Raw genomic sequence first — 16,045 nt, 5'->3', positions numbered from 1 at the left:
GGATTTTTCACAAGAAGATCACTTTGAAATCTTTCCTTCCAACTGTGAGGGAGAGAGAGAGAATGGGAGGGGGGGGGATGGGTAAAGTAAACATCTACTGCCTGTGACAGAAGCCCTTGGACTGCACCACACTCCAGTTACTTAGTGCTTTCACACATGTGACAGCAGTGTTCAATCCTTACTTCTTTTCAAGGAGTACATGTGCTCCTAAATGAAAGAAATTAGGAGCATATATATAACTTTAGGAGCACACTGAAAAATGTGCAAGTAAGAGTTTCTTACAGAAAACAATTCATTGTAACATATTTACAATTGATCACATACATATTTAAACTCTGTGTGTGTGTGTGTGTGTGTGTGCGTGTGTGTGTGTGTATGTAAATCACAATTAGCTGTTTTTAGGGGTGCTTGTTTATGGCAAAAATTATAATCACAATCATTTTTGTTCAATATTGAGATCATGATTATTTAACATGATTACTTTTTGCCTGTCATCTTCTGCAATTGCTGTTGTTCATACATGCACATATTTTTTCTAACTTGGCTGAGGAGACTATTACACATCTAATCATATATTGTAGTAATGATTAAGAAAAAGTATAGCCTATATGAGGGAAAAACTCAGGAAGGCTGGAGCTCCGGAGCTCCGTATTAAAACTGTAATGGACCTGCCATGAGGGTGGAGCAAACTCCATTTCCAAGAATGCTTTGCGATTTTCACACCTCAGCAGGGAGCAGTCAATATCGGTCCCTCATTGGCGGAGACGCTCCTGCACAGCGGAGCGTCCTGAGGACGCAGCCATGACATCACCACCCCTTTATAAGCGAGCACGCCCGAAATATACGTCTTTCCCATGTCACTGAGCTAGGGTCAACTCCTGTTCCCCTGTGAGTTAGCTTGACTACCCCACGAACATGTTTTCCCCTCATCGAAGACTCCCCTCGTCGGACGAGACGAGACTTTGCCCGTGTTCACCCGAACACATTCCTGGACCCGAGAGAGACCGCTGCTGCAACCAGCGTCCTCAAATTCCCCCGGAGAAAGAGGAAATGAAGTTACTTCGGGATAACGTGGACCGGCTCTGCCCTGCGCGTCTTCGCCGAGTCATCTCTGCTGTTCTCTCCGCCACTCCACTCAGAGCCAGCTGCCGTGTTTTCGCCGACCTGTTTTACCTTGATGGTCACGGTGTTTTTTCCGCAGGTTACACTTCACTGAGCTGGCCGACAGACCCGCTGATTCTCTCCGCTTTAACCTAAATAGCAATTCGGGACTCGGTGCTCCGTTTGGATCTAAACAGAGAGCCGGGGTTAGCTGAGAGGCTAGCAGAGGCTAACTGGTTGTGCTTCTTTCGGTCATGCTGCAGTTAACGCTCCGCTGCTGCCTGTTTGCTGCCTGTTAGTTGTGTTCACCACGCTTGACTATTTTGTGTTTGTCCCGCTCGGGACTACTGTGTTTGTGCTGCCGTGAGTGAGAAAGTAAACTGATTTGTCGATCTTAAACCAGACAACGTGCGTTACAGACTGCCGTCCATACGTGCGCTCTCTGTGGAAAAAGAACCGCTTCTCTCTCTCTCACGATCGCTCTCCCTCCTATCTGTACAGCTGAACACGGTAGTTCTCTACGGACTGTTTTACCGTGATGGTCACGGTGTTTTTTCCGCAGGTTTCACTTCACTCAGCTGGCCGACAGACCCGCTGATTCTGTCCGCTTTAACCTAAATAACAAATCGGGACTCGGTGCTGAGAGGCTAGCAGAGGCGAACTGGTTGTGCTTCTTTCGGTCATGCTGCAATTAACGCTCCGCTGCTGCCTGTTCTCCGCTTTAACCTAAATAACAAATCGGGACTCAGTGCTCCGTTTGGATCTAAACAGAGAGCCAGGGTTAGCTGAGAGGCTAGCAGAGGCGAACTGGTTGTGCTTCTTTCGGTCATGCTGCAGTTAACGCTCCGCTGCTGCCTGTTTGCTGCCTGTTCTCCGCTTTAACCTAAATAACAAATCGGGACTCAGTGCTCCGTTTGGATCTAAACAGAGAGCCAGGGTTAGCTGAGAGGCTATCAGAGGCGAACTGGTTGTGCTTCTTTCGGTCATGCTGCAGTTAACGCTCCGCTGCTGCCTGTTTGCTGCCTGTTAGTTGTGTTCACCACGCTAGACTATTTTGTGTTTGTCCCGCTCGGGACTACTGTGTTTGTGCTGCCGTGAGTGAAAAAGTAAACTGATTTGTCGATCTGAAACCAGACAACGTGCGTTACAGACTGCCGTCCGTACGTGCGCTCTCTGTGGAAAAAGAACCGCTTCTCTCTCTCTCTCACGATCGCTTTCCCTCCTCCGTCTCTTGTGACTAACACCACACTCACGCGCGCACAGATACACGCACCGACATCGTTTTGCACATCTGATGGTCAGATAACGTCGGACAAAAGTGTCCAACCTGCAGGTGTCCAACCCCGTGCAAAGCTGTTTGTGTTTTGTTTGGTAGAATTAGATTTTAGAATAGCTATTTATTGAGTGAAGCATTTGTTAACTTTGTTAATTTTGCTAAGTTTAATAAACACTGTTATATCTTTAAAGAGAAGTTATTTAGTCATTATTGGTAACATATTGTGAAAAGTGGCTGATTGAAGGAGTCAGAGCTCGAATTCAACCCTTCTTTGTTCACCCTTGAATGATTATCTCTCAGATATGAACATTCTAGGTGAACTCCCATTTATGAGACTACCTTGCTCGGTTATTGGTCCCGGTTTCGGGGTGGTGCTTCGTATCTGTTAGTTCATATTAATAACTCTGTTAATTGTTATAATTAATTATTATTGATAATTGATAATTATAGCAAATAATTAACTGTGTTCTTCGCAGATCCTACAGTTGGTACCTGAATTATTGATTAAGGTTAACAATATTTTGATTTCATAATTCATAATTGTCTGTGAACGGAGGGGTGGGCTCACAGAGAGACACTGGTTAGTATTGTGTGTAAAAAGACTCTCACACTGATCATCTCCAAACGTTTTCTTGGTTCCCACAAGCTCAACTGACTGCGCCGCGGCTTGACGTGCGCAAGGGCGCGAAGGCCCGTCCAACGCTGCTTGCAGCTTTAATTAGGGCCTGAGCCCAAAGGGCGAAGACCCTATTGTTTTTCGTGCGTTTGTTTCTTTATTATTATTATTATTATTCTTTCTTTCTTGTTACGCGACTTTAACTCTAAATTTGACCCCCTAAACATGCTCAAAAACTCACCAAATTTGGCACGCACATCAGGAATGGTGAAAAATTTGATAAAATGTAAAAATTAAACCCCAAAGTGCCAAAATGTGCTCTCTAGCGCCACCTATGTATCTAAAACGGCCACCACGGCCCGTAGGAATGTCGTAGAGAGATCGAACCAAAACCCAATTATTCGTCTCATCAAGACCTACAAATCATACGCTGACACCCCTGACCTAAATCCAACAGGAAATCTGCAATGTCCATTTCAAAGTACGATTTTTTGCCAATTTTGGACCTTGAATAAACGCTATCTCCTCCTAGGGCGTTAATGGTATCGGCTTCAAACTTTAATACATGACTTATCACACTGTGTTGAGCAAAAGTTATTAAAAACTTTGTAATAACTCGAACGGTTTAGATTTAGTAAGCCCTGAAAGTTGGAGTGCGACATTACACCTTACAATGTAAACCAATGGGGAGGCAAATTCTGGGCATGGACTTTGTGCCAAACTGGGGCATCTGGCGTCTAAACTATAAGTCCCACCACTTTCAAACCTGTATCAATGGATTCGCGACGAAAATTCCTACAAAAAAATGTGATTTTTATGTAGAATTTGGCCAAAGTTATGGGATTTATGAGGATTTTTCACAAGTAGAGTACACTAATATCCTTCTCTGCAGCTGTGAGGGAGAGAGAGAGAATGGGAGGGGGGGATGGGTAAAGTAAACATCTACTGCCTGTGACAGAAGCCCTTGGACTGGCCACACTCCACTTAGTGTTTCCACATATCTGACAGCAGTGTTCAATCCCTACTTCTTTTCAAGGAGTACATGTGCTCCTAAATGAAAGAAATTAGGAGCATATATATAACTTTAGGAGCACACTGAAAAATGTGCAAGTAAGAGTTTCTTAAAGAAAACAATTCATTATAACATATTTACAATTGATCACATACATATTTAAACTCTGTGTGTGTGTATGTGTGTGTGTGTGTGTGTGTGTGCGTGTGTATGTAAATCACAATTTGCTGTTTTTAGGGGTGCTTGATTATGGCAAAAAATATAATCACGATCATTTTTTTTCAATATTAAGATCATGATTATTTAACATGATTACTTTTTGACTGTCATCTTCTCCAATTGCTGTTGTTCATACATGCACATATTTTTTCTAACTTGGCTGAGGGGACTATTACATATGTGATCATATATTGTACTAATGATCAAGAAAGACTATAGCTGATATGAGGGAAAAACTCAGGGAGAGGGTGGCAGTAATGCACCCAATATGCTGGTTGCCAACCGTTGTTGCCAACCAAAAAGGCGAGGGTAAAATATTTTTCCTCATCGAGTGGTACATCCTGTCAGCCGAGGGATTTCCTATCTGTGCAGCTGAACACGGTAGTTCTCTACGGACTGTTTTACCGTGATGGTCACGGTGTTTTTTCCGCAGGTTTCACTTCACTCAGCTGGCCGACAGATCCGCTGATTCTCTGCGCTTTAACTTAAATAACAAATCGGGAGTTGGTGCTTCGTTTGGATCTAAACAGAGAGTCGGGGTTAGCTGAGAGGCTAGCAGAGGCGAACTGGTTGTGCTTCTTTCGGTCATGCTGCAGTTAACGCTCCGCTGCTGCCTGTTCTCCGCTTTAACCTAAATAACAAATCGGGACTCAGTGCTCCGTTTGGATCTAAACAGAGAGCCAGGGTTAGCTGAGAGGCTAGCAGAGGCGAACTGGTTGTGCTTCTTTCGGTCATGCTGCAGTTAACGCTCCGCTGCTGCCTGTTTGCTGCCTGTTCTCCGCTTTAACCTAAATAACAAATCGGGACTCGGTGCTCCGTTTGGATCTAAACAGATAGCCGGGGTTAGCTGAGAGGCTAGCAGAGGCTAACTGGTTGTGCTTCTTTCGGTCATGCTGCAGTTAACGCTCCGCTGCTGCCTGCTGACATCGTTTTGCACATCTGATGGTCAGATAACGTCGGACAAAAGTGTCCAACTTGCAAGTGTCCAACCCTGTGCAAAGCTGTTTGTGTTTTGTTTGGTAGAATTAGATTTTTGAATAGCTATTTATTGAATGAAGCATTTGTTAACTTTGTTAATTTTGCTAAGTTTAATAAACACTGTTATATCTTCAAAGAGAAGTTCTTTAGTCATTATTGGTAACATATTGTGAAAAGTGGCTGATTGAAGGAGTCAGAGCTCGAATTCAACCCTTCTTTGTTCACCCTTGAATGATTATCTCTCAGATATTAACATTCTAGGTGAACTCCCATTTATGAGACTATTTTGCTCGGTTATTGGTCCCGGTTTCGGGGTGGTGCTTCGTATCTGTTAGTTCATATTAATAATTCTGTTAATTGTTATAATTAATTATTATTGATCATTGATAATTATAGCAAATAATTAACTGTGTTTTTCGCAGATCCTACAGTTGGTACCTGAATTATTGATTAAGGTTAACAATATTTTGATTTCATAATTCATAATTGTCTGTGAACAGAGGGGTGGGCTCACAGAGAGACACTGGTTAGTATTGTGTGTAAAAAGACTCTCACACTGATCATCTCCAAACGTTTTCTTGGTTCCCACAAGCTCAACTGACTGCGCCGCGGCCCGCTGTGCGCAAGGGCGCGAAGGCCCGTCCAACGCTGCTTGCAGCTTTAATTATTATTATTCTTTATTATTACGCCACTTTAACTCTAAATTTGACCCCCTAAACATGCTCAAAAACTCACCAAATTTGGCACGCACATCAGGAATGGTGAAAAATTTGATAAAATGTAAAAATTAAACCCCAAAGTGCCAAAATGTGCTCTCTAGCGCCACCTATGTATCTAAAACGGCCACCACGGCCCGTAGGAATGTCGTAGAGAGATCGAACCAAAACTCAATTATTCGTCTCATCAAGACCTACAAATCATACGCTGACACCCCTGACCTAAATCCAACAGGAAATCTGCAATGTCCATTTCAAAGTACGATTTTTTGCCAATTTTGGACCTTGAATAAACGCTATCTCCTCCTAGGGCGTTAATGGTATCGGCTTCAAACTTTAATACATGACTTATCACACTGTGTTGAGCAAAAGTTATTAAAAACTTTGTAATAACTCGAACGGTTTAGATTTAGTAAGCCCTGAAAGTTGGAGTGCGACATTACACCTTACAATGTAAACCAATGGGGAGGCAAATTCTGGGCATGGACTTTGTGCCAAACTGGGGCATCTGGCGTCTAAACTGTAAGTCCGACCACTTCCAAACCTGTATCAATGGATTCGCGACGAAAATTCCTACAAAAAAATGATATTTTTATGTAGGATTTGGCCAAAGTTATGGGATTTATGAGGATTTTTCACAAGAAGATCACTTTGAAATCTTTCCTTCCAACTGTGAGGGAGAGAGAGAGAATGGGAGGGGGGGGATGGGTAAAGTAAACATCTACTGCCTGTGACAGAAGCCCTTGGACTGCACCACACTCCACTTACTTAGTGCTTTCACACATGTGACAGCAGTGTTCAATCCTTACTTCTTTTCAAGGAGCGCATGTGCTCCTAAATGAAAGAAATTAGGAGCATACATATAACTTTAGGAGCACACTGAAAAATGTTCAAGTAAGAGTTTCTTACAGAAAACAATTCATTTCATACATATTTACAATTTATCACATACATATTTAAACTCTGTGTGTGTGTGTGTGTGTGTGTGTATGTAAATCACAATTTGCTGTTTTTAGGGGTGCTTGATTATGGTAAAAATTATAATCACAATCATTTTTGTTCAATATTGAGATCATGATTATTTAACATGATCACTTTTTGACTGTCATCTTCTCCAATTGCTGTTGTTCATACATGCACATATTTTTTCTAACTTGGCTGAGGAGACTATTACATATGTAATCATATATTGTAGTAATGATTAAGAAAAACTATAGCCTATATGAGGGAAAAACTCAGGAAGGCTGGAGTTCCGGAGCTCCGTATTAAAACTGTAATGGACCTGCCATGAGGGTGGAGCAAACTCCATTTCCAAGGATGCTTTGCGATTTTCACACTTCAGCAGGGAGCAGTCAACATCGGTCCCTCATTGGCGGAGACGCTCCTGCACAGCGGAGCGTCCTGAGGACGCAGCCATGACATCACCACCCCTTTATAAGCGAGCACGCCCGAAATATACGTCTTTCCCATGTCACTGAGCTAGGGGTAACTCCTGTTTCCCTGTGAGTTAGCTTGACTACCCCACGAACATGTTTTCCCCTCATCGAAGACTCCCCTCGTCGGACGAGACGAGACTTTGCCCGTGTTCACCCGAACACATTCCTGGACCCGAGAGAGACCGCTGCTGCAACCAGCGTCCTCAAATTCCCCCCGAGAAAGAGGAAATGAAGTTACTTCGGGATAACGTGGACCGGCTCTGCCCTGCGCGTCTTCGCCGAGTCATCTCTGCTGTTCTCTCCGCCACTCCACTCAGAGCCAGCTGCCGTGTTTTCGCCGACCTGTTTTACCTTGATGGTCACGGTGTTTTTTCCGCAGGTTTCACTTCACTCAGCTGGCCGACAGACCCGCTGATTCTCTCCGCTTTAACCTAAATAGCAATTCGGGACTCGGTGCTCCGTTTGGATCTAAACAGAGAGCCGGGGTTAGCTGAGAGGCTAGCAGAGGCTAACTGGTTGTGCTTCTTTCGGTCATGCTGCAATTAACGCTCCGCTGCTGCCTGTTTGCTGCCTGTTCTCCGCTTTAACCTAAATAACAAATCGGGACTCGGTGCTCCGTTTGGATCTAAACAGAGAGCCGGGGTTAGCTGAGAGGCTAGCAGAGGCGAACTGGTTGTGCTTCTTTCGGTCATGCTGCAGTTAACGCTCCGCTGCTGCCTGTTTGCTGCCTGTTCTCCGCTTTAACCTAAATAACAAATCGGGACTCGGTGCTCCGTTTGGATCTAAACAGAGAGCCGGGGTTAGCTGAGAGGCTAGCAGAGGCTAACTGTTTGTGCTTCTTTCGGTCATGCTGCAGTTAACGCTCCGCTGCTGCCTGTTTGCTGCCTGTTAGTTGTGTTCACCACGCTAGACTATTTTGTGTTTGTCCCGCTCGGGACTACTGTGTTTGTGCTGCCGTGAGTGAGAAAGTAAACTGATTTGTCGATCTGAAACCAGACAACGTGCGTTACAGACTGCCGTCCATACGTGCGCTCTCTGTGGAAAAAGAGCCGCTTCTCTCCCTCTCACGATCGCTTTCCCTCCTTCCTCTCTTGCTACTAACACACACACACACACACACACACACACACACACACATACATATATACATACATACATACATACACGCATTCCCCTGCAAGTGTCCAACCCTGTGCAAAGCTGTTTGTGTTTTGTTTGGTAGAATTAGATTTTAGAATAGCTATTTATTGAATGAAGCATTTGTTAACTTTGTTAATTTTGCTAAGTTTCATAAACACTGTTATATCTTTAAAGAGAAGTTCTTTTGTCATTATTGGTAACATATTGTGAAAAGTGGCTGATTGAAGGAGTCAGAGCTCGAATTTAACCGTTCTTTTTACCCTTGAATGTTGATATCTCTCAGATATTAACATTCTAGGTGAACTCCCATTTATGAGATTACCCTGTTCGGTTATTAGTCCTGGTTTCGGGATGGTGCTTCGTATTTGTTAGTTCATATTAATAAATCTGTTAATTGTTATAATTATTTATTATTGATAATTGATAATTATAGCAAATAATCAACTGTGTTCCTTGCAGATCCTACAGTTGGTGCCTGAATTATTGATTAAGGTTAACAATATTTTGATTTCATAATCTATAATTACCTGTGATAAACAGAGGGGTGCGCTCACGGAGAGAAAGTGGTTAGTATTGTGTGTCAAAAGACTCTCACACTGATCATCTCCAAACGTTTTCTTGGTTCCCAGAAGCTCAGCTGAGTGCGCCGCGGCCGATGTGCGCATGGGCGCGAAGGCCCGTTCAACGCTGCTTGCAGCTTTAATTAGGGCCTGAGCCCAAAGGGCGAAGACCCTCTTGTTTTTCGTGTGTTTGTTTGTTTCTTATTATTAGGGCCTGAGCCCAAAGGGCGAAGACCCTCTTGTTTTTCGTGCGTTTGTTTCTTTATTATTATTAGGGCCCGAGCACCGACCGGTGCGAAGCCCTATTGAAACTGAAGGAGTTATTATTATTATTATTATTATTCCTCCGAAACAAACGCATTTTTGAGGGCCTAAACATGCACGAAAACTCATGAAAATTTGCACAGATGTCAGGACTAGCGAAAATTGCGATATTTTATGGGTCTCGAAATAAAGCGGGACAAAATGGCTCGACAGCGCCACCTAGAATTGACCCCCTCGATACAGATTGTCGTAGGAGAACGAAATTCGGTATGCATATGTATCATGACCAGACGCACCAAAAAGTCTCAAGGACACATAGCCTAACTCCAACAGGAAGTCGGCCATTTTGTATCAAAGTTGAAATTTTGTCATTTCCAGCCCGCATACTTTAACGAACTCCTCCTAGAGATTTGACCCCAGGACTTTCAAATTCGGTCCGTATCATCTACAGGCATAGGAGACTAAAAGTTATTAAAACAATTCTCATTAGTCTTTCCTAGGGGGCGTGGCTGGGCGGCGAATTTCGATCCTTCGCCATGAAAAATGAAACGGCTATAACTCCGGCATACATGATCCTAAGAGAGCCAAACCTTTTGTGCTTCATAAGAGTCCCGCCCTGAACGGGTCCATGTGACAATACAGGATATGAGTCATAGCGCCACCTCCTGGCAACAGGAAGTTACATGTTTTACGCTCTGACGCCCTGTGGGCAGCACGGTGATGGAATCCAGCTGAAATTTACTGAGAATAGCCTCAAGACCTTGGAGATCTTATATTATGAAGTTGGTGACCCTTCGTCGAAAGGTGTTGCCATGGCGACGCGGCGAATTTCGATGTGACGCCATGAAATTTCAATGCCTTATAACTTGACTCCACGTGGTCTGATCTTTTCCAAATTTCATATGCTTGTTAAGAGTCCCGATCTGAACACATGTTCAGTCTCATATTTAGCCAAAGTCATAGCGCCACCTACTGGCAACAGGAAGTATCATGCGTCGTACTTTGTCTAATTACTCCTAGGAAATTTGGCTGATGCACCTGAAATTAAGTCAGCTAATAAACAAGACCTTGGTGATGCTACATTTGGCAGCTCATGACCCAAAACTGAATGCTGTTACCATGGCGACACATCCTTCGCCATGAAATACGATACTGTTTTTCAGGGAGAAGGGATTGCTCTACAGTCATGAAACTTGACACACATGTCTAGAGTGATGTCAGCTAAAATCCTATGTGGTCACTTTGAATGGGCGTGGCAAAATGGCTCAACAGCGCCCCCTTTAAAAAATGAAACGGCTATAACTCCGGCATACATGATCCTAAGAGAGCCAAACCTTTTGTGCTTCATAAGAGTCCCGCCCTGAACGGGTCCATGTGACAATACAGGATATGAGTCATAGCGCCACCTCCTGGCAACAGGAAGTTACATGTTTTACGCTCTGACGCCCTGTGGGCAGCACGGTGATGGAATCCAGCTGAAATTTACTGAGAATAGCCTCAAGACCTTGGAGATCTTATATTATGAAGTTGGTGACCCTTCGTTGAAAGGTGTTGCCATGGCGACGCGGCGAATTTCGATGTGACGCCATGAAATTTCAATGCCTTATAACTTGACTCCACGTGGTCTGATCTTTTCCAAATTTCATATGCTTGTTAAGAGTCCCAATCTGAACACATGTTCAGTCTCATATTTAGCGAAAGTCATAGCGCCACCTACTGGCAACAGGAAGTATCATGCGTAGTACTTTGTCTAATTACTCCTAGGAAATTTGGCTGATGCACCTGAAATTAAGTCAGCTAATAAACAAGACCTTGGTGATGCTACATTTGGCAGCTCATGACCCAAAACTGAATGCTGTTACCATGGCGACACATCCTTCGCCATGAAATATCATACTGTTTTTCAGGGAGAAGGGATTGCTCTACAGTCATGAAACTTGACACACATGTCTAGAGTGATGTCAGCTCAAATCCTATGTGGTCGCTTTGAATGGGCGTGGCAAAATGGCTCAACAGCGCCCCCTTTAAACTTTCAAAATTGCAGCCCCGCCTTCCAGATTAACGTAGAAAGATGAAATTCACAGGGCACATGTATAATGTCAACACGCACAAAAAAGCCTCTTGAAGCCTTATTGGAAGTGGAACAGGAAGTCGGCCATCTTGAAAAAAATGATACATTTTCGCCTTTTCTTGGCCATTTCGCATACCTTGTATTTTAAAGAACTCCTCCTACAGAATCCATGGTAAGGACTTCAAAATCAGTGTGTGTCATCTAGACTAGTGTATGATCATGATGGTTTGGCCGTGGCGTGGCGTTGAGTTTTGATGTTTCGCCATGACAGAGGAAATTGATATAACTTGAGTGTACACGGTTGGATCTGCCTCAAACTTTACACAACAAGTCACTGACAAAAGCCCTTCGACTGAGCGTCACTTCGACATGCGCTGGGGTGCGAGGGCCCGATCATCGCTGCTTGCAGCTTTAATTAGGGCCTGAGCCCAAAGGGCGAAGACCCTATTGTTTTTCGTGCGTTTGTTTGTTTATTATTATTCTTTCTTGTTACGCCACTTTAACTCTAAATTTGACCCCCTAAACATGCTCAAAAACTCACCAAATTTGGCACGCACATCAGGAATGGTGAAAAATTTGATAAAATGTAAAAATTAAACCCCAAAGTGCCAAAATGTGCTCTCTAGCGCCACCTACGTATCTAAAACGGCCACCACGGCCCGTAGGAATGTCGTAGAGAGATCGAACCAAAACTCAATTATTCGTCTCATCAAGACCTACAAATCATACGCTGACACCCCTGACCTAAATCCAACAGGAAATCAGCAATGTCCATTTGAAAGTATGATTTTTTGCCAATTTTGGACCTTGAATAAACGCTATCTCCTCCTAGGGCGTTAATGGTATCGGCTTCAAACTTTAATACATGACTTATCACACTGTGTTGAGCAAAAGTTATTAAAAACTTTGTAATAACTCGAACGGTTTAGATTTAGTAAGCCCTGAAAGTTGGAGTGCGACATTACACCTTACAATGTAAACCAATGGGGAGGCAAATTCTGGGCATGGACTTTGTGCCAAACTGGGGCATCTGGCGTCTAAACTATAAGTCCCACCAGTTTCAAACCTGTATCAATGGATTCGCAACGAAAATTCCTACAAAAAAATGATATTTTTATGTAGGATTTGGCCAACGTTTTGGGATTTATGAGCATATTTCACAAGTAGAGTACACTAAAATCTTCTCTGCAGCTGTGAGGGAGAGAGAGAGAATGGGAGGGGGGGGATGGGTAAAGTAAACATCTACTGCCTGTGACAGAAGCCCTTGGACTGCAGCAGTGACAGCAGTGTTCAATCCTTACTTTTTTTCAAGGAGTACATGTGCTCCTAAATGAAAGAAATTAGGAGCATATATATAACTTTAGGAGCACACTGAAAAATGTGCAAGTAAGAGTTTCTTAAAGAAAACAATTCATTATAACATATTTACAATTGATCACATACATATTTAAACTCTGTGTGTGTGTGTGTGTGTGTGTGTGTGTGTGCGTGCGTGTGTATGTAAATCACAATTTGCTGTTTTTAGGGGTCCTTGATTATGGCAAAAAATATAATCACGATCATTTTTTTTCAATATTGAGATCATGATTATTTAACATGATTACTTATTGACTGTCATCTTCTCCAATTGCTGTTGTTCATACATGCACATATTTTTTCTGACTTGGCTGAGGGGACTATTACATATGTGATCGTATATTGTACTAATGATCAAGAAAGACTATAGCTGATATGAGGGAAAAACTCAGGAAGAGGGTGGCAGTAATGCACCCAATATGCTGGTTGCCAACCGTTGTTGCCAACCAAAAAGGCGTGGGTAAAATATTTTTCCTCACCGAGTGGTACATCCTGTCAGCCGAGGGATTTCCTATCTGTGCAGCTGAACAAGGTAGTTCTCTACGGACTGTTTTACCGTGATGGTCACGGTGTTTTTTCCGCAGGTTTCACTTCACTCAGCTGGCCGACAGACCCGCTGATTCTGTCCGCTTTAACCTAAATAACTAATCGGGAGTCGGTGCTCCGTTTGGATCTAAACAGAGAGCCAGGGTTAGCTGAGAGGCTAGCAGAGGCGAACTGGTTGTGCTTCTTTCGGTCATGCTGCAGTTAACGCTCCGCTGCTGCCTGTTTGCTGCCTGTTCTCCGCTTTAACCTAAATAACAAATCGGGACTCGGTGCTCCGTTTGGATCTAAACAGATAGCCGGGGTTAGCTGAGAGGCTAGCAGAGGCTAACTGGTTGTGCTTCTTTCGGTCATGCTGCAGTTAACGCTCCGCTGCTGCCTGCTGACATCGTTTTGCACATCTGATGGTCAGATAACGTCGGACAAAAGTGTCCAACTTGCAAGTGTCCAACCCTGTGCAAAGCTGTTTGTGTTTTGTTTGGTAGAATTAGATTTTTGAATAGCTATTTATTGAATGAAGCATTTGTTAACTTTGTTAATTTTGCTAAGTTTAATAAACACTGTTATATCTTCAAAGAGAAGTTCTTTAGTCATTATTGGTAACATATTGTGAAAAGTGGCTGATTGAAGGAGTCAGAGCTCGAATTCAACCCTTCTTTGTTCACCCTTGAATGATTATCTCTCAGATATTAACATTCTAGGTGAACTCCCATTTATGAGACTATTTTGCTCGGTTATTGGTCCCGGTTTCGGGGTGGTGCTTCGTATCTGTTAGTTCATATTAATAATTCTGTTAATTGTTATAATTAATTATTATTGATCATTGATAATTATAGCAAATAATTAACTGTGTTTTTCGCAGATCCTACAGTTGGTACCTGAATTATTGATTAAGGTTAACAATATTTTGATTTCATAATTCATAATTGTCTGTGAACAGAGGGGTGGGCTCACAGAGAGACACTGGTTAGTATTGTGTGTAAAAAGACTCTCACACTGATCATCTCCAAACGTTTTCTTGGTTCCCACAAGCTCAACTGACTGCGCCGCGGCCCGCTGTGCGCAAGGGCGCGAAGGCCCGTCCAACGCTGCTTGCAGCTTTAATTAGGGCCTGAGCCCAAAGGGCGAAGACCCTATTGTTTTTCGTGTGTTTGTTTCTTTCTTCTTATTATTAGGGCCTGAGCCCAAAGGGCGAAGACCCTATTGTTTTTCGTCCGTTTGTTTCTTTATTATTATTATTCTTTCTTGTTACGCCACTTTAACTCTAAATTTGACCCCCTAAACATGCTCAAAAACTCACCAAATTTGGCACGCCCATCAGGAATGGTGAAAAATTTGATAAAATGTAAAAATTAAACCCCAAAGTGCCAAAATGTGCTCTCTAGCGCCACCTATGTATCTAAAACGGCCGCCACGGCCCGTAGGAATGTCGTAGAGAGATCGAACCAAAACCCAATTATTCGTCTCATCAAGACCTACAAATCATACGCTGACACCCCTGACCTAAATCCAACAGGAAATCCGCAATGTCCATTTCAAAGTACGATTTTTTGCCAATTTTGGACCTTGAATAAACGCTATCTCCTCCTAGGGCGTTAATGGTATCGGCTTCAAACTTGAATACATGACTTATCACACTGTGTTGAGCAAAAGTTATTAAAAACTTTGTAATAACTCGAACGGTTTAGATTTAGTAAGCCCTGAAAGTTGGAGTGCGACATTACACCTTACAATGTAAACCAATGGGGAGGCAAATTCTGGGAATGGACTTTGTGCCAAACTGGGGCATCTGGCGTCTAAACTATAAGTCCCACCACTTTCAAACCTGTATCAATGGATTCGCGACGAAAATTCCTACAAAATAATGATATTTTTATGTAGGATTTGGCCAAAGTTATGGGATTTATGAGGATTTTTCACAAGAAGATCACTTTGAAATCTTTCCTTCCAACTGTGAGGGAGAGAGAGAGAATGGGAGGGGGGGGATGGGTAAAGTAAACATCTACTGCCTGTGACAGAAGCCCTTGGACTGCACCACACTCCACTTACTTAGTGCTTTCACACATGTGACAGCAGTGTTCAATCCTTACTTCTTTTCAAGGAGCGCATGTGCTCCTAAATGAAAGAAATTAGGAGCATACATATAACTTTAGGAGCACACTGAAAAATGTTCAAGTAAGAGTTTCTTACAGAAAACAATTCATTTCATACATATTTACAATTTATCACATACATATTTAAACTGTGTGTGTGTGTGTGTGTGTGTGTGTGTGTGTGTGTATGTAAATCACAATTAGCTGTTTTTAGGGGTGCTTGTTTATGGCAAAAATTATAATCACAATCATTTTTGTTCAATATTGAGATCATGATTATTTAACATGATTACTTTTTGCCTGTCATCTTCTGCAATTGCTGTTGTTCATACATGCACATATTTTTTCTAACTTGGCTGAGGAGACTATTACACATCTAATCATATATTGTAGTAATGATTAAGAAAAAGTATAGCCTATATGAGGGAAAAACTCAGGAAGGCTGGAGCTCCGGAGCTCCGTATTAAAACTGTAATGGACCTGCCATGAGGGTGGAGCAAACTCCATTTCCAAGGATGCTTTGCGATTTTCACACCTCAGCAGGGAGCAGTCAATATCGGTCCCTCATTGGCGGAGACGCTCCTGCACAGCGGAGCGTCCTGAGGACGCAGCCATGACATCACCACCCCTTTATAAGCGAGCACGCCCGAAATATACGTCTTTC

This window comes from Thunnus thynnus, chromosome 2 (genome assembly GCF_963924715.1).
Source record: "Thunnus thynnus chromosome 2, fThuThy2.1, whole genome shotgun sequence".
Taxonomy (NCBI): domain Eukaryota; kingdom Metazoa; phylum Chordata; class Actinopteri; order Scombriformes; family Scombridae; genus Thunnus; species Thunnus thynnus.
This window is presented reverse-complemented; position numbering follows the sequence as displayed.